At 38.6% G+C, this 19801-nt stretch overlaps 2 long non-coding RNA genes across 3 annotated transcripts; both read right to left on the minus strand.

Annotated features, from left to right (window-relative positions):
* LOC135734341 (uncharacterized) lies at window positions 1–1390 on the minus strand. Of its 2 annotated transcripts, XR_010527278.2 has the most exons (4): window positions 753–1390; window positions 524–670; window positions 373–434; window positions 1–295 (listed from the first exon to the last, which is right to left on the minus strand). It is a non-coding gene; the product is annotated as an uncharacterized lncRNA (long non-coding RNA). The 2 variants fall into 2 exon arrangements; XR_012337035.1 differs by having other exon boundaries at window positions 524–1390.
* An 11466-nt stretch (window positions 1391–12856) lies between these two features.
* Window positions 12857–19508, minus strand: LOC135734342 (uncharacterized). Its single transcript, XR_010527279.2, has 3 exons — window positions 19452–19508; window positions 18214–18241; window positions 12857–16806 (listed from the first exon to the last, which is right to left on the minus strand). It is a non-coding gene; the product is annotated as an uncharacterized lncRNA (long non-coding RNA).
* Window positions 19509–19801: the final 293 nt, after the last annotated feature.

Raw genomic sequence — 19801 nt, forward strand, 5'->3', positions numbered from 1 at the left:
TAAGATCTAAAATAATAATTTATTTTTGTCAGAGCAGACAATATAAGACTCATTGTATAATATACACATTTTCATACATGTTTTAAGAAGCCTTTAATTAAAAATAAACCCTAAAATGAGGTGAAAACGTCTTAAACAAGATCTGTGGACAAATCAAACTAGGTATCCAGTATCCGAAATGTTTTAAATCCAATTTGACACAAAATGTTTAAAATGTCCCCAGACAAATCCAAAAAGTCTCTGATTTTTCTCTTTTTTAAAGATACGTCCAAAGCGTTGTGGTCTGTATCCTAACCTGTAAACAGATAAAAACAAGTTATTAGGACAAATATCTAAATAAAGCAAACTTTTTCTTATGCACCATAAACGTACCGGGGAGATCCGCTATTTTGCAATAGTACACACAACGTTCGCTTTGCAGCAGATATCCAAACCTTTAAAACAGATAACACATGTTATTAGAAAATATTAAAACAAACCAGTTTGTTTAAATCTATTGTAACAGGATTAAATAAATACACACCGCACAACACGAGCCACTCGGCGTCTCTTTGCTCCAAGATTTCCTTGTTACGCTGCGGGAGGTTCTAGTCTCGGGCTGACTTTTTTGTTCAGGCCACTCTTGTCCGCGATTTACCAGGAATAGTTAATACCAGTTTAGACAATTTCGCTGCAATACCAGAGATCGAATTTTTAGTTTTTAAATAAATCAGACAAAATACTGGAACGAACACAGCGAAACACATACATACCAATAGACTTGAGTATAACAGCTCTGCTCCATCCAAACTGAGTCCGGGAGATCTCTTGTCGCTCCCCAATAAAGGTTCGGTCATAAACTTTCAAAGATTACAGCACACGACCCCCACACAAACACACACTGACATAATATCAGCATCAGAAAACTTTGTGTCTGAACAGAAAATAGACTAGTTCGATAGAAAATATCGGCCTTTAAGTTTAACCAGCTACATCTAATACATACATATATATATATATATATATATATATAATTAGTGATTGCCTTTAAATAAACTTTTGATGTTGCAAAACTTTAGATTCAACAACACACACATCACTGTGTGACACGCAGTGGTGAGAAGCGCACGGGTCGAAAAGGGAGGGGTGATAGATAGCAAATGTCACAAACACGAGCCGTCATTAAACATGACACCATACGCTTGACATAAAACACACTCAGGAAAAACAATCACTCTAAATGACCGGCAATAAAACCATTAAATACTTTCTGTCTAAAGTTGACAACTTGTACAGATTTTGATTGATGGTCCCGCCCCCCTGTCAAAGGGTCATAAAAACGACCTGTCAGATAGCAACTGTCACCGGGTGGGGGAGGGGGTCATAAAAGTTTGACGAATGCTCCCCCGTTACAACTACTTGCATTTAAAATGAAAGTAAACTTTGACGCGTTGCCATGGGAACAGCGTTCAAGATATCAAAAATCCCTTCGCAATTTATCATCTACAATGTCTCGGCATCATGTTGACCACTTCTTGTGTCAATCGCATGAAAATCCTAGAAGGAGTATTTAGAAGAACATCGCATGGAACTGTCAAAAAAATCCAGCTTTGTGACTGACACACTTCCTGGCGCCTGGTGGTGGCGCTATATCCGGCAGTAACAATAGGAACATCGATGCGATCGGAATCTTCAGACGAACAAACACCCCGCATGGCATCACAATAAGATATTTTTTGCCTTAGATATTAGACACTTCCTGTTTCTCTGATTTCGCCATAAATTTGTCGGCTCGCCATGGCAAAACCGTTCGAGATATCAAAAATCCCTTCGCAATTTAGCAAGTACAATGTCTCGGCATCATGATCACCACGTTTGGTGTCTTTTGCATGAATCCCCTAGGAGGAGTATTTAAAAGTTCACTGCATGCATTTTTTAAACAATCCAAAATAGCCGACTTCCTGTTGGGCGGAGCTTAAATGTTAGAGGGCGAAAGTTGTTCGGGTTGATGAGAACTATATGCGTACCAACTCTCGTACATGTGCGTACATGTTTGCCCGATCTGTGCAACAATGTTTGTTTTTGCATTACAGGGGGCGCTACAGAGGTCCCTTGCCACGCCCGAGTTCCAGCCTTTGCCGGGTCCTTATGGCCGACGACTCTGACATCTCTGCCAATTTTCAAGAGTTTTTGAGTATGTTAAGGCCCCCAAATTGCCCCGTAACGAAAAAAAAAAATAAAAAAAAATAATAAAAAAATAAATAAAAAATAATAATAAATCCGAGCAAAAACAATAGGGCTTCGCACCTTTCGGTGCAGGCCATTCTGGCCTGCTCCTCGGTGCTCGGGCCCTAATAATAATCCGAGCAAAAACAATAGGGCTTCGCACCTACGGTGCAGGCCATTCTGGCCTGCTCCTCGGTGCTCGAGCCCTAATAAATCCGAGCAAAAACAATAGGGCTTCGCACCTTTCGGTGCAGGCCATTCTGGCCTGCTCCTCTGTGCTCGGGCCCTAATAAATCCGAGCAAAAACAATAGGGCTTCGCACCTTTCGGTGCAGGCCATTCTGGCCTGCTTCTCGGTGCTCGGGCCCTAATAAACGGAGCAAAAACAATAGGGTCCTCACACCCTGGTGTGCTCGGGCCCTAATAATAATAAACGGAGCAAAAACAATAGGGTCCTCACACCCTGGTGTGCTCGGGCCCTAAAAAAAATAATAAATTCGAGCAAAACCAATAGGGCTTCGCACCTTTCGGTGCAGGCCATTCTGGCCTGCTCCTCGGTGCTCGGGCCCTAATAAACGGAGCAAAAACAATAGGGTCCTCACACCCTGGTGTGCTTGGGCCCTAATAATAATAATAAACGAAGCAAAAACAATAGGGCTTTGCACCCACGGTGCAGGCCATTCTGGCCTGCTCCTCGGTGCTCGGGCCCTAAAAATGGCTCATCCTTGTCTTTAACATTTACCAAGCCATTCTTATATACCATGTCAACAAATTCGACATTGAGCCAAAACAGATTGGAGGTTGCATCTTGGCAATGCATATTGACAGGAAAGTCTATGTCATTACAATTATAACCTGAGGGCACAAGGACAGTTTGCCACATATTGGTCCTGAGAAATAAGAGTTATAACTTTTGAATATGTCCGCCTAAGAATATTAAGATTATCTCATTAAATTCCTTGGGCTATGTTCAGTGCTTTAAGTGGGCCGGAACGCGCCGGTACTCAGTACCGCCACTTCTAAATATAGCTCTTGAGCGTACCACCACCTCTCCGTGCACCCAGAACGTGCTTTTGGTGTACCGGAACGTTCATTTGCACATCTGTTTAATTTAATCCTTTGGCTGCGCTGAATGTATGCTTCCTAATTCGTCCCACCGAGAGCAGAGACTACATTACCCATACACCCTTGAGTTTACAAGTTAAAAGCGCATGCGCCGCTTTTGCTGCTGTCAGTCAGGTCTGGGGAGGTGTGTTTGTGTGTGAAACGCGCAACCATAGCTGCTCGGTTAAAATTAAAATACAATGAACACTTAATATGCCCTCCTTGTTTTAGACTCGGAGTAGTAAAACAACAAGGTCAGAATCAGAGGACTCGCTGCCTGACATCCCACCAAGCCAGAATGATATCACTGCAGGTCAGACCCAAAGCTTCATCCAATACCCTTTTGTAGGTACTGTACGTGATAATCTCCGCTGCCGCGGCTGTCAATTTGGTTCCCCTCAACGCAATTTCGGATTTTCTCAGGCGATGTGCAGGGTAAAACATTCTTGAAATTTTAATAGACATTTAGTTTAATTGCTAAACTAAAAGTGAACGAGATTTCAATGAATTTAAACGACACGCAAAGTAGTTTTACCACTCGCAAAATGGAAAACAATGGGACAAAATAAAGTGATAACTTTCTAGTTTCAAATGGCCAGTATTTTGTTATTCTTGAACCCATAGATCATGGTCTTGGTGTCATTTTAAAGTTTTTTTTAAGCTCTTTCTATCTGAACAACTAGTTTTAGCATTTAACCATGCTGAAAATTTTACTCACATATCTACCTTTTGCACATTTTATTTATGTTCAATAATAGCTTTTTCTACAGTTGCTCTTTCTAAGGGTATTTTTTTCAAAATCCTTTTGCATATTTTATTTATGTTCAGTAGCTCTTTCTACCTCAAGCAAATCCACAAACTTATAAAAGGATGTATTATTTTTTACAATGTCGTCTGTTGACTGCTGAATATAAACCCCCTTCAATATAGAAGTCGAGTCAGCAAAAAAAAAAAAAAAAAATAGAGTACCAGCACCTCTTTTGGCCCACTTAAAGCACTGGCTATGTTGAAAAATATTTAATGCTTCAAGACATTTAAAAATGTGGGCGAGCAATTCAGTAGTTTACAAATACAATGGTGTATCATTGAGAAACTTTGTATGATTTTTTTTCAGCACCAAGCCAGTGATACCAAATAAGTCATATTCAACTCCCATATTTTCTGTCTGCCATATGGAATTATAATAAAAACCTACTTTTTCCAAATCCTTCTAGGCAATTTCACATAAAAGATTCACATGAAATGTGGAATATATAATTTAGAGACAGCACTGACAAATTTTTTTTTTGATAAGTTCTGCAGATACAGGCCAATAAAATTATTTTGATTGGGGCCAATAAAGACAATGGTCTGTATAATGTGCACAAAATGCCAAAATGTGAGAAATCTTTTATAAATTGACATCAGGACAAGCTAAGGAAGCATTCTGAAATCCATTGACTTTCACTGATAGATGGCACTATACCTACAGAAAACCTCTGAACTCCATAAGTGGTTTACAAATTAACACCATAAGAACTATACAGAAGAACTTACCATAGTTGGTTAATGCTGCTTTTGGGAAACACACTCCAGGTTATTCACAGCATCTGTTCTTTCAAATTGTCTAAATAATGAAGTTTTTCCTATTTGTTTGAACCTGCTTGGACCCTGATAGTTGCCATCTGCAGATATATTTACTATAATTAATTACTGGAAACTGGACTCATCGCAGTTAAAACCACTTAACTGTCACTGTTCCTGTAGAGGAACACCTAGGTTTACTTTAATATTTTGGATGTAAATGTTTATTGAATCATGACAAACTATATATTTTTGGAAAGATCTTAGCCTCTAGAATAAATATTTTAGCAGAGTGCTTCAAAAGATTTATATCCTGCTAAATGTCACTGTCCCACCGGTGGGATGCCTACAATTATTTCAGTGTTTTGCATATGAATTCTTATCCAATCATGACAAACTGTATATCAATGGCAAGCTCTAAGAGTGTAGTTTACATTTGTTATCATCATTTTGGGAAAAAGATTGACATAGTGCGAGTCATTTTCTAAAAGGTCACGGGCCCTCAAGCGGGCCCACATTGTTTTTACATATTTATAACACTAATACCCTATCCTAAACCTAAAAATCTTGACAAACTATATATCTTTGGAAAGCTCTAAGAGTGTAGTTTTCATATTTCATCACAATTGTTGGAAAATTATGATGTAGTCAGAGTCAGTTTCTAAAACGTCACGGGCCAACATGTAGGCCCAATTTGTTTTTACATATGTATAGAACTAATACCCTGTTCCAAACCTAAAAATATCCTGTCAAACTATATATCTTTGAAAAGCTCTTAGAGTGTAGTTTTCATATTTCATCAAAATTTTGGAAAATAAATTATGTAGTGAGAGTCAATTTCTAAAAGGTCACAGGCCAACATGTAGGCCCAATTTGTTTTTACATATTTCTAACACTAAACCCCCACCCTAAACCCAAAAAATCTTGATAAACTATATATCACTGGAAAGCTCTCAGAATGTAGTTTTCATATTTCAAGGTCATCTGATGAGATAAATAATGTAGTGACAGTTTTTTGTTACATGCCCCCCCACCCATAGGAATGCATATTAATTTTATATATTCATAACACTATAACCTGGTATACACCTACAGAAATGTTGACAAACTATATATCATTGGAAAGCTCTAAGAATGTAGTTTTCATATTTCAAATCGTTTTAGCAGGTATAATAATGCAGTGACAGTATTTTATTAATTTGTGACAAGAGAATGCAGCAAACCGTTGACACCTAGTGGCCGTTGATGGCAAACCCACTAAAAGTGTTACACAAACCTCATGTGATTTTAACTTAAAATTTGGATCACAACCGCTTGAGACATATGGCCTCATGTTTACATTATTACTTTTGTGAAACATTTACATTTTTATAATTTTATTTATCAAATTAAGATAGTCATGATATTTGTATGTTTGCGTTTTATTTCTGCAAAATGTCTTTGTTTTTTTCTCTTTTATTGTATGGTGCAGGTGTATGAGTGTATGGACTACATTTCAAATTATAAAAGCTAAAATATTTAGCATTTTTGAGTAAAATTAATTATAGATTGGGGCAGCAATGCTGAGCAAAGGCTGGAGTTATTTCTTTCAAGTAAGCAGTTCTTTACCCTTCTCTTTTTCCCTCTGCTTAAAGTGGAATACCTGATTCTTTGAACTGGGCCCGGTTCCCCAATAACGTTCACTCTTAGCGTGCTAAGAAGACTCAGAAAGATATATCTTACCAAAGTTGTTGATGTTCCTAAGTGTGTTCCCCGAAGTGTCTCTTAGGAAGCTTCTTAACACGCTGCCTCTAAGTTCGACATACAATGGTGCTGTCCCAAGTGAAGGTGCTGAATTATTTGCAGTGGCATGCCGTGGTGTTTCAGTCAGGGCCTTCAGTAAGCATGTAAACCCCATACATACTCATCTGTTCAGCTAATCCACCCATATGCAAATAATGCATATTCGGCCGCACATAGACACTCAGCAACATGACAGCTGATCAACAATTAGCCTAAAACAGTATGGTAGGTAAGGGTGGGTTGAACTCAGACTAAATTTCACTGCATGTATCAATACATGTAATCCCCCTATGCACACCCCAGCCAACATTTGTATATAGGGCCCATATGGGTATGAATTGGGCTGAAAAATGGGCCCTATATAGGATTGTCCGCGGGTTCCATAATGGCCTCATGCCAGTTGCCCACATGGATTTCATGCAGGATTGCACTTGCCACTAGGTGGGCCCCACCTGGGCAATATGCACAACACCCATATTGGGCCCAGATTTTAGTTTTATGTGGGTACTACATAGGGACAACACGGTCATGAAATATGGGATGTAAGTGGGATTGTCCGCGGGTTCCATGTTTGCCCCTTGTCAATTACCCATGTAGGTTATCTGCAGGATTCCACTGGGTGTTTGGTGGGCCCCAATTGGGCAATATGCATAATGCCCATCTTGGGCCCAGATTTGAGTTTTATGTGGGTACTACATAGGGACAACATGGTCATGAAATATGGGTTGTAAGTGGGATTGTCCGCGGGCTCCTTGTTTGCCCCTTGTCAATTACCCATGTAGGTTATCTGCAGGATTCCACTGGGTGTTTGGTGGGCCCCAATTGGGCAATATGCATAATGCCCATGTTGGGCCCAGATTTGAGATTTATGTGGGTACTACATAGGGACAACATGGTCATGAAATATGGGTTTTAAGTGGGATTGTCCGAGGGCTCCATGTTTGCCCCTTGTCAATTACCCATGTAGGTTATCTGCAGGATTCCACTGGGTGTTTGGTGGGCCCCAATTGGGCAATATGCATAATGCCCATGTTGGGCCCAGATTTTAGTTTTATGTGGGTACTACATAGGGACAACATGGTCATGAAATATGGGTTGTAAGTGGGATTGTCCGCGGGCTCCATGTTTGCCCCTTGTCAATTACCCATGTAGGTTATCTGCAGGATTCCACTGGGTGTTTGGTGGGCCCCAATTGGGCAATATGCATAATGCCCATGTTGGGCCCAGATTTGAGTTTTATGTGGGTACTATATAGGGACAACATGGTCATGAAATATGGGTTGTAAGTGGGATTGTCCGCGGGCTCCATGTTTGCCCCTTGTCAATTACACATGTAGGTTATCTGCAGGATTCCACTGGGTGTTTGGTGGGCCCCAATTGGGCAATATGCATAATGCCCATGTTGGGCCCAGATTTGAGTTTTATGTGGGTACTACATAGGGACAACATGGTCATGAAATATGGGTTGTAAGTGGGATTGTCCGCGGGCTCCATGTTTGCCCCTTGTCAATTACCCATGTAGGTTATCTGCAGGATTCCACTGGGTGTTTGGTGGGCCCCAATTGGGCAATATGCATAATGCCCATGTTGGGCCCAGATTTGAGTTTTATGTGGGTACTACATAGGGACAACATGGGTAATGAAATATGGGTTGTAAGTGGGATTGTCCACGGGCTCCATGTTTGCCCCTTGTCAATTACCCATGTAGGTTACCTGCAGGATTTCACTGGGTGTTTGGTGGGCCCCAATTGGGCAACATGCATAATGCCCATTTTGAGCCCAGATTTGAGTTTTATGTGGGTACTACATAGGGACAACATGGGCATGAAATATGGGTTGTAAGTGGGATTGTCCGTGGGTTCCATGTTTGCCCCTTGTCAATTGCCTATGTAGGTTATATGCAGGATTTTAATGGGTTTTAAGGTAGTTCCCAAATGTACAACATAAGCAAAACCCATCTGGGACCCATATTACAGCTCTAAATTGGTGCTACATGAAGACTACCTGATCTAAAATCTGGGTTGCTGGTGGGATTGTATGTGTTTCTGCTACATCTACTTGAGTTTCAGCTTTGAAAAGCTGTGGGAGAGGTTGAACCAAAAATTTTAAATGTTAGTCTGAACTTGCATTAAACTACACAAGAAAGACGATTTGAGTCTGTCACCATATATACATTGGTGGCAGAATTGATCAAGCTTTCAGAATAGGAAGTTGTGAACCAAAGAATCATACAACCCCCATTGACAATATCTAGGCAAAAAATACCCCAAAAGACACAATTCCCAACAAAAGGTACAGCAAAATATCAGCAAAATATATATGTCTTTAAAATTATAAATCTTAGGTCAGCAGCTAGTAAATACAATAACTAGTTAGGCTGTAATTAACTTGTTGCAGGTAAATACATTATTTTAGTAAACTGCATATTTAATAAGACATATCCAGTGTAATCCAGTTAGCATATTGTAATGAGATGAGTGTGATGAAGCCCTGGATTAGCAGAAAGAAGTAAAGCACACAGTGACACTGAAATCCTTTCAAATTCCATTTTTATTTAACTAACCATTGTGCCACATTTGTTACAATGGCACAAAACTATTTTAGAACTTTTTAGAGTCTTGAGTGTTTTGAAAAGTATATCCTTAAATAAATACAGTAACAAGATAAAGTATATTAACCTTTTGGAATTTCTTAGCTTTCTAAATAAATTTGTCATAAAATGTGATCTGGTCTTCATCAGGTCAAGGGTATTGACAAACATAATGGTCCTAAAAAAATTTAACAATAAAGACATGAAAGAACAGAAATATTTAAGAACAGCCAAAAAACTCATAGTGCTTGTGAAAAAAGTATGTGAACTTTTAAGCCAACAAGACCTCGAAAAAGCAAATTGGAGTCAGGTTTTATCACACCTGGAGTCTCTTCAAGATAATAGATTTGGAGGTGTGGACTACAGCTACTTTGAAGTTTACTTTTGGAGTTAATTTTATATATGGGCCTTGCCTCACCAAAAAGAGCTTTCAGAAAAGCTACAATCAAGAATTGTTGCTTTACATGAAGCTGGAAAGGGTTAAAAGTTATGTCAAAGACTTTAGAAATTCACTAGTCTACAGACACACAATCTACAAATGGAGATGCTTTTGGGACTGTTGCTACTCTACCAAGAGATGGACGCCCAGTCAAAATGACACCAAGAGCACCACGAAGATAGCCTGGCTCCGCCCTCCTACGTGCTTCCGCTTATTTTTCATTTCGCTTCAGCAGTACGTCTGGGATTTCTCTATAGAGTTTCGTTTTCTCCTGCAAAAATCTGCAGGACCAATCAGCGAACAGATGGGGGTGGCTAAGAACGATGACGTTGAGGTCGTGCGTCAGTTTGAGTTGTAGTTCAGTAATGGCAGCGGAGAAAGACGTGAGAAAAGCTATTCGGTCCGTTGTTGCAAAACTGCCGAATATACAGAAGTTAAAGCCGGAGCAAGAACCAGGTTTGCTAACTTTTGTTTGTCTGATTATTCTGACTTCTTGTTTCCGGACGGTTTCGGTGCATGATATACGTCACGACCACATGTTAGCGATTGGCTTTGGCAGATCCTGAGTGACTCTGGGCAGATCCAATAGTTTTAAACTTCAACAATGGACCCTCCTTAACGGAAGTAACGCTTTGCTATGGAGCGTGGCCAGACTCTCTGTACAAATGAAATGAATGTACGAGAGTCTGGTTATACCAGGCTACCACGAAGACTCATTAATGAGGTAAAGAAACAACCCAGAATGACATGCAAAGATTTGAAGGCATTATTGGAACTCTCTGTATGATTGTCTACAACACGTAAAACACTGAACAAGCAGTGTATCCATGGCAGGACACCAAAGAAAGTCACTACTTACAGTACTAAAAGGAACATTGCTATACCCCTGAAACTTGCAAAAGAACAAATTGACATTCCAACAGTGGTATTTGGCTAAATGTTTTGTGGACTAATGAAACAAAGATTGAACTATTTGGAAAAAAACACACAGCACTACATCTGGCATAGAAAGGGCACGCAATATCATTATGAAAACATCATCCGAACTGTAAAGTATGGTGGAGAAAACATGTTGATTTGGGCCTTTTTTGCTGCATCAGGGCCTGGCCAGCTTGCAATCATTGAGGGGAAGATAAATTCCCAAGTTTATCAGACAATTCTTCAGGATAATTCTGTTGGAGGAATGTCTGGGTGATGCAACAGGACAAAGACCCAAAACACCAGAGCAAGAGAATGGCTTCCACAAGAGAATGGCTTCAGAAAAACAAAATCCGCCTTTTGGAGTGGCCAAGTCAAAGCCCAGACCTCAACCCAATAGAGATTTTATGGATTGACTTGAAGAAGGCCATACACATGATACGTCCAAATATTGAAGCGTGAGCGTTCTTTTGCGGTTAACTGTCATATTAGCAGAAACTTTAAAAAGAGAGCATTTACTCTGAACTTGTTTGAGGGTGAAAGGTGCACAAAGACACAGGAGAGAGTGGAGTCCGGTTCTTCAGAGCAACTGTAAACTTCCCTCACCACACCGTAAGGCCTGCCTCTCCCCTCATTCGATTGGACAATGGAAAGATGGGAATTACGTCGGGCGCTTTTCCGCTCTCAGCGCTCCATCAAAGCTTGTGCTGCGACTGGCGGCAAAAACCACAAGGCATTCTGCACCCATAAACAGCGTGCAAACACTCCCTGCCTTAAGAATAACATTCAAAAAAGGCGCCTGCAACTGCCATAAACACGTTTGATGTGGTTGGCCTCTAAGTGTGTTCAATATAGACATGAAAGATCAGAAGTTGTGTTATTTTTTAGGCACATTATGTTAGATGGAGATCAGATCACATTTTATGAAAAATTTATTTTAAAAAAGTATGAAATTCCAAAAGATTTACATTCCTTTTCTAGACAATTGACAGCACAACTGAGTTTCAATCTCAACAAACCACCATCATTGTGATTTGTGTTTGCATTTTAAAGGACACGTTTAAAGGACGCAGTTTTGCCCGGACCTACAAAGTGGCAATTTTAACATGCTATAACAAATTATCTATATATTTTGAGCTAGAGTTTCAGATATGTACTCTGGAGACACCAAAGATTTATTTTACATCTTGTGAAATAGCGCCTTTAAAAGTAAATGAAAGTAAGATATTTTCAACCACAGTTTTTCAATATTTTACTATGTTCTTCCCTCAACTTAGCCGAATAAATACATATCTCTCTTTTCTCAATGTGTACACTTAAACTTAACTTGATATTTCGCAGAGTCTGCTCAATCTACTACGTTAGTACAGGCGTGTTGGTTATATTGACCGTAGTTTAAGCAAGAGGGGGAGTAGTCAGGAGTGATGATGTTACTGTGCCCAAGGTCGAAGTGCTACAAACTAAGTGCAATATAGTTATATTTTTTCCATACTTCCTCATTTAACTACTAATGTAACAGTCTTTGAATAGGGAAAACATTAGTGGTGTGCAAAAAAAATCGATTCACATTTGATTCATAGAATTCCAAAAATCGATTCATAAATTTTTTTGTAATGCTGTGTTACTAATGTCCTGAAATTAGTTTATCTCAGTATTCCTATAGATGACGCTGCGTCATATTCACTCTGACGCCCGCACACTCTTGTCACAGTGTTTCCCACACACTGGGCGCGCTGCCCAGTTATATTAACAAGTGCCCAAGTATATCTGGCATCAAATTTAGTCTTTTATGTTTTTCTGTGATGATGACACTCTTTAATAATGACATTTTGTGTGCGACATGAGGAGTTCGGTGTGGGTTCACGTGCTCTCTGTTTCTCAATGAATTGGGATGCGACGTGAACAACCTCGTGTCACATTGTATCCTTCATGTTTCTGAACTTGAGCAGAGTTTTACCATTAGAGGACTTCACGGAGCACCCGCGGCCCGTATGGTTCCGGGTTTGTATTTGAAATGGTCAGTCGGGTCCGGGTCAGTCATAGTTAAATTACTTCGGGTCCCAAGTCTGATTAATATTGTATAAAACCTAAGTCGATCGGAGAATGGCCGTGAGCGCTACCGCGCTAAAGCTCGCGTGCTGTTTCAGCGTGCTGACGGTTTCTATGGCGATAACAACTGGCTTTTTTCTATTATTATTAATACAGGGTTCCTACAGGTTTCTTCAAGTTAAATTCAACTCTTTTTAAGACCTTTTTAAGACCATTTATATAAAAAATTAATACCCATTTCACGTCCCTACCAGCAAAGAAAAACTAAAATACTTAAACTTGTGTTCATTTATTTTTCCGATGTGAAATGGGTAAAAAGATTATAAGCCAAGCAAGTGTGAAAAATTTTTTTCAGTAGGCCATAGAAAGTTTGCCAAACAATGTAAAGTTGTTAAGGAATTTCTGAGATTTTCTTTGATTTTTCCCACTTCTCCTTTGCCTGTTGCTGTGTTGTGTTGCAGTCTATGATTGTGGTGATCTTCATTTACTGAAGGTATCACGTGTTCGCAGTATTTTGTACTGTGACCCGGGACTGTGTTGCGTTCTCAATTATTGGATCCGCCACTCTTTATTTATACTACTTTATTAAACAAACAGAGATGCAAACACATGTATGTTCAAAAAAGAGAAAGGTAATCTAAGCCCTCACACCCAGGCAAATATCCAGATACTTAGGCTACATTGCCACAGACCCCTGCCATCCCTACCAACCTAGGTATATAGAGAAAAATGAAATTCGAAAATCAAAAGACGCCGACATTAATTTGGAATATTCAATTTCATTTTTTATGTTAAACCAAAACTCTTATTGAACTATCTAGCACTTCTTCTTGCTTTACTCCTTCTTCCTCTTCTTCCTGGCCACCTCCTGCAACGTATCCAGGGCCTTCCATCTGGCTGCATTCATTTATATTAATTTCACATTATATTTCATAAATCCAACCATAAATGAACAAAGCTGACAATGTTTGTCAAAGCATCACAAAACACTTTACTGTTTTTGCACTGACATATGAAGCAATACTTGTGTAGATGACCCCTTTTATCAAACTCTTTTGAATACAATAATATGTATAGTATATTAATGATAGAAAGTGCAGGTCTAGAGATTATAAATGTAATCGGTGTGTTATGGTTTATGTAGTTTTCTTTCCTTTTTTAGATAGAGCAGAAGCAGTAAAAGTGCCTCTTTTAATTCCTCTCTTGCAGATTAAAAGAGCTTAATCCACTTATTATTTTAGATTCAAAAGTCTACTTGCTGTCCCAGTGACTGGTGACTTTATATTAGAGCTTTGCGTTTTTTATATCTAGAGTCAGCTTGAGCTTTGCTCGTGCAATGGGCTTAATTAACATTCACATTGCTTTTTTGCTACCATCTTTGTGATCTTTGAGCAAACTTTTTAGATATAAAAAGATGGTTCATTAATAATAATATTATTAAACAAAGGGACGGAGAAAGAAAGTGCAGCGCGTGGTCGTGACTTTCAAACCAAGCCAGTTGTTATCGCAATAGAAACGGAGGCACGCAGCTTGAAACTGCACGTGAACATTAGCGCTGACTGACCTTGATCACGGCCGTTTTCCTATCGACTCGGGTTTTACACATAATGTTAATCGGACCCGGTCCTCCGTGAAAACCTCTATGAATACAACTCTGCTCAAGTTCAGAAACATGTTACGCTGAACTCGCTTCATGTCGCACCCAATTCATCGAGAAACAGAGAGCATGTGAACGTACAGCAGACTCATCGGGAGAGACACGATGTGCTCGCAACCAAAATGCCATTAATAATAAAAAGGCGCAGGCGCTTAAAAGCGATGTGTTTGCATCCCTGATTTAATCAAAATGTGGTTGAAAAAGAAACTTTTAAGGAAAAATACAATATGGAGAAGTTACATACAGCACAATTTTTAAGACCCAGACATCAAAATTTAAGACTTTTTTAAGTCTTTTTAAGGTATTATTTCCAAATTCATAAATTCAATGCTTTTAAGGCTTTTTAAGACCCCGCGGGAACCCTGTAATAAACCATATCTTTTCCAAAATCTATTGCACTGAACGAGCAAAACTCAAGCTGACTCGAGATTTACAAAACGCAAAGCTGTAATGTAAAGTCCCCTGTCACTAACAGCAAGTAGACTTTTGAATCTGAAATAATGAGTGGATTTAGCTTTTTTTAATCGGCAAGAGAGAAATAGAAAGAAAGGCACTTTTCCTGCTTCTATCTAATAGAAATAATAACCATTATAACACCAGTCACATTTATAATCTATAGACCTGCACTGTCTATCATTAATGTACTATATTTTTGTATTTAATAGTTTGATAAAAGGGGTCATCTAATTGCTTCATAACAGTTTTTATTTTTGCATAAAGACATAAAGTAACATCAAACTACATTTAACTTGTTGTGTTTCTTTTCTATAAAATTGTATATCTACTTCAATCAGTCACATAGGAAAAAGTAAACTACATTTACATACTGTGAATTGTTTTTTAAAACCGAGAATCGTTTTTGAATCGAAAATTGGAATCGAATCATGAATCGAATTTTCTGAATCGTGCACCCCTAGAAAACATGGAAGTTTTTGGTGGCTATTAAATTCTTCCCTGTTTGGATCTTAATGGATGAATGGTGCTAGGCTAAATGCTAACATATTCACGCCACACTTCACAACAAATAAAGGCAGGGTGCATGAAAGCCAACGTTTACTAGGGATGCCACAATTCTCAATACATTATTGAACCGTTCGGTTCGACCCCCCTGGTGCAATACGTGCATGTGAATTGCGGTTTTTCGGTTTATCCATCCAAATCTATCAGTTTTATATTCCCTGCACTTTTGTTAATGTGCGCGTCCGCATGATCTGCACGCTTATAAACGCCACAGCGAGTTGATATCCAATCACTGTGCGCTACCTGCGTTAACTCTGCTTGAACTCTGCTTGCAATGCTGGTGTCAGATTTCATTCGCGTGCGCACACACCCAACAGAAATACGACAACAAAAAGCAGCAGCACAACTGTCTTTTAAATCTGAGGTGAGGATTAACTACTTGCGCGTGTAGATTACATACAACATCAATGTAAAGATGCAAATTCGCAAACGCGCGTTATTTGCCTCAAACACGTCTTCCGTCCTCAAAAAGTTCAACTCAAGAAGAGAATGCGCCTGATGCTAAAATAAATCCCACAAGTAATCTTGATTGAGGAACGCATTTTTGGTTTCTACATAGACAACATGATGTTGGATTGAACAGTAGTGCGGTAAGGTATATCCTTCATTTACAATGTAAAGTTTAATTTACTAAGTACAGGTATATAAAATGGCCAATTTATGTAATTTAATGAATTCACATGTTCCCCAGTTTGAATAGGATATAATTTTTATATATCTTTATTTAATTATATCTTATATTACTGTATCAATACACTAGAAATGTGTAAGATCATGTTGCATCTACATAAAATAAAGAGAACTGCAATTAAAACCAGTATTTTTGCTTCTTAACATCTCACTGTTCCTGTTACCCAAGCATAGAATACCGGTAATTAAAAAACACTTTAATAGGTCAAGGCATCAGGACCGATACCGAACCGAAAACCGTGGACAAGAACCGAAAATTGTATTGAACCGTGAACTAAGTGTATTGTTGCATCACTAATGTTTACATTTTGAAATCATCTAAACAAACACACCCTTGCCATAATAGAATCTGGACCTTCTTTTGATAGACCTGCCCCACAAATACGCAAGGCAGGAAACGATGTCAGTTAGTAGACATGCTACTGATTGGCTACAAGTGTGTTTTGGTAGTCTGCCCGACTTCCTTTTCCAAAACTTTTTTTTTTCAGAAATTGTGCACCCCACCTTTAAGTGCACGCATTGAGAAAATAGAGGTATGTATTTATTCATCTAAGTTGAGGGAAGAACATGGTAAAATATTGAAAAAGGTTTTCCTTTAAGAAAAATAAAAGAACTATGACAGTTCAAATCAGCAACTGCAGTTATAACCTTTCTCAAACAGACATCCTTTTTTGCGTTCTTGATGCTCTCTGTCCTCCTCTGTCCCTTGCCCCAGTGAACCATTTTGACAGTGCCTTCTCAGCTTCTTGCTGATTGACCTTGGACATCAGGGCGTTGTCCTTAAGAGCATCTGCAAAACCAAATAAATTTTTAAGATAAAAATATTAAAAATGACACATTTGTTCTTTTTACAATGACAGTTTTTGGCATACAGTAGGTATTAAAGGATGGATACGCAAACAGAGCCCGCGGGACCCGGCGGTACCCAACGGGCCGGGTTCGAATAGACATTTAGAAATTATGTTCGGGTTGGGCTCGGCGCAATAAGGCATTGAACATTTGAAATTTAAAACAGCTTATTATAATATGTAGGTAGCCAATGGGCCTGTTTAAAGCGATAGTTCATCTTAAAATGAAACACGCGCATTCACACATCACCTTCTTGCTACCTACTGTTTCAGGTGCACGTGAGGGCATATAAACACTATATGGGGCTCCCGTTTCTCTGGGGATAGTGTTGTATTAGAGGTAAAAAAATGATATAAATACTGTTCGGTTTCTCGCACTAACCGATCGTTTCGTGTCTTAGGACATGGATGTCGTGTCGCAGGGTTTTATTTGGATTTGTCTGTGCATGTTTTTTTTTTCTCTTTCGGATTTTGTTACCATCCACTTATACAACTGACAGACTGAAACTGTTGGAGTTAAAAATCTACATTTGTGTTCAACTGAAGAAATAAAGTCACCTACCTCTTGGATGGCTTGGGGGTAAGCTGATAAACATAAAAGTTTCATTTTAAGATGAACTGTCGTCACCCATTTTAATGTGTGTGGAAATATGTTTATGTTGCTGTGACAATGCGATTTTTAACTGTGTTGGGCTCAGACATAAATATTGTAATGCCTGTCGGGTTACGGTCGGGTTTGGTTACTGCCCTGTCGAACGTGGCCGGGCTCGGACAGAAAAATGCGGCCCGATCCGCACTCAAGTAGGTATATGCTTATGTTAAACATTATTTTTTCCCCACACAGCCATACTAGCAAATATTAGGTGTGTTCATCTTGAAGTGGCATTGTATACACTGATTGAAGTATGAAATCAAAGTACTGTAAGAAAAATTAGAGAGCCGATCAAACTAGGAATGCACCGATACCAGTATTTCCGCTTCCGATACCAGAATTCTGTAACAACACTGCTTATTCAATAATAATAATAATAATAATGTTACTAAATTCTGAACAAAAATGTAATTCAAAATAGTCTTTGTGTCGTGATGTGCATCGTACCGTGACCTTGTATCGGGATATGTATCGTATCAGGAAATTGTTGGCAATACACAGCCCTAATAAATACAATGCAATTTTTTATTTTCCACTTTTTATGGAGCAGCAAATCCCTAAAGAAGTGCTGCTTGGCACACTTCACTGCAACTACATTTCTAGTGAGGTAAAAAAGCAGGCCATGATGCATTCTATTGCAGTAGGGAAACTTTATATTCAAGAAACGTTAGCAAAATATTACATTCTAAATACTTACATGGTATTGAATAACAGCTACTCAGGATCTGAAAAAAATCCATAAAAATGATAAAATTATATGATTTAACAGCTGGCAAATACTGTTAAAGTTTACTAACCAAGTCCATACTATACAGTATGTAGGCTAAACTCTTTTTTTTCATGTAAAGTTAAGCATAGAAGTGCAACAACAGTCTTGTTATAACGCTGCACCTAATTGCTTCCCTATATTCAAAATGACATTAAAACTTGTAATAGATATCAGTGATCAAACTGAGCGAACAAAATAGTGCTCTTTAAAACAAAACATGCAGCCAAACGAAAACGTGATTTCCATAGGAGGGGACAGCCGTCAATTATCTAATATTATCAAACTAATGTGTCACAAAAAGCACTCACATCTGAACACACATTACTTTTTAGAGCGAATCAGACGCCAATCGTCGATGGATTTTCATCCTGCTGTAATCATGGCTGTGATTCAAGTGAACATTTCTGAAAACGCGTTAACTTACTTTGTCACCTCGCGTGCGTTTATCCGGGTCTGACGCACAGGTCGCGCGAGCATTTTCTTCTACGAATACATTTACAGCTTCTGTTTCAGTAGAGTGATAGTTCACTTGCATCCACTTCATCTAACACTCCTATTGGCGTGTTTTAAGTTTCACGTTATGAGAGAGAAGTGCTGCAGATGTAAAGATGATTCAGATCTTGCAGCAAACGGAACAAATCATTCAAACTGATTCAAACCGTTCAATCAATACCTAGTTTAGAATCGACCCGGTACAAAACAGTAATTCATTTGCAATATTTTGTGAAGAATCGACTCGTTCAAAAGAGTCATTCATTCACAAATCAAATGCTTCGGCAAATTATGAAAAAATAATAATAATAATCTAAAGTTCGCATTTCGTACTGCATTAAAATAAAGTGCGTCGTGCAAAACTGAGTGCATGTCATTTTCATTAGAAATATCATCGAGTTACGAGTAAAAGTAAAAATACCCACTATAACTGTTAAATATATCCTAAAGTGCTTCTTAAGTACATGTAACGTTAACAGAGTAAATGTAGTGTGTTAATACTCTGACAATTTAAAAACAAGGTTGATTTTCGCAACCGCGACCGTACGCATTCACCTAACGTTAACGAGCTTCGCCACTGAATAACATCCAAGAAAATTTTAATGTTTGACTACTTGAATATACTTTTTATCAACAGTTTATGTCATATAATGTAATAAAACAGACCTACTCACCACACTTCGAGCTTGCAGCACTCCAGTGAAGACAGCAATGTACCAGCTCCAACTGGCTCAGCAGAGCAATGCGCATGCACATGTCCTTTTTTCTTGGCGCCGTTTTTTTTTAAATGAATACATCATATGTTTCTGCATAAATATACCCCAAAACACAATGTGCATATAGCCCTTACGAAAATTAAACATGGTTTTATTGTGGTAAAAGTGTAGTAACATGTTTTTTTTGTGTGTATTGGTTACTATCAGCAAAACCATGGTTTTACTACACTTACCATGGTTTTACTATGTTTTTTTGCTTTTAACTATAGTAAACCATGGTTAATTTTCTACATGAAAGTATAATAGCC

The sequence above is a fragment of the Paramisgurnus dabryanus genome, chromosome 7 (assembly GCF_030506205.2).
Source record: "Paramisgurnus dabryanus chromosome 7, PD_genome_1.1, whole genome shotgun sequence".
NCBI lineage: Eukaryota > Metazoa > Chordata > Actinopteri > Cypriniformes > Cobitidae > Paramisgurnus > Paramisgurnus dabryanus.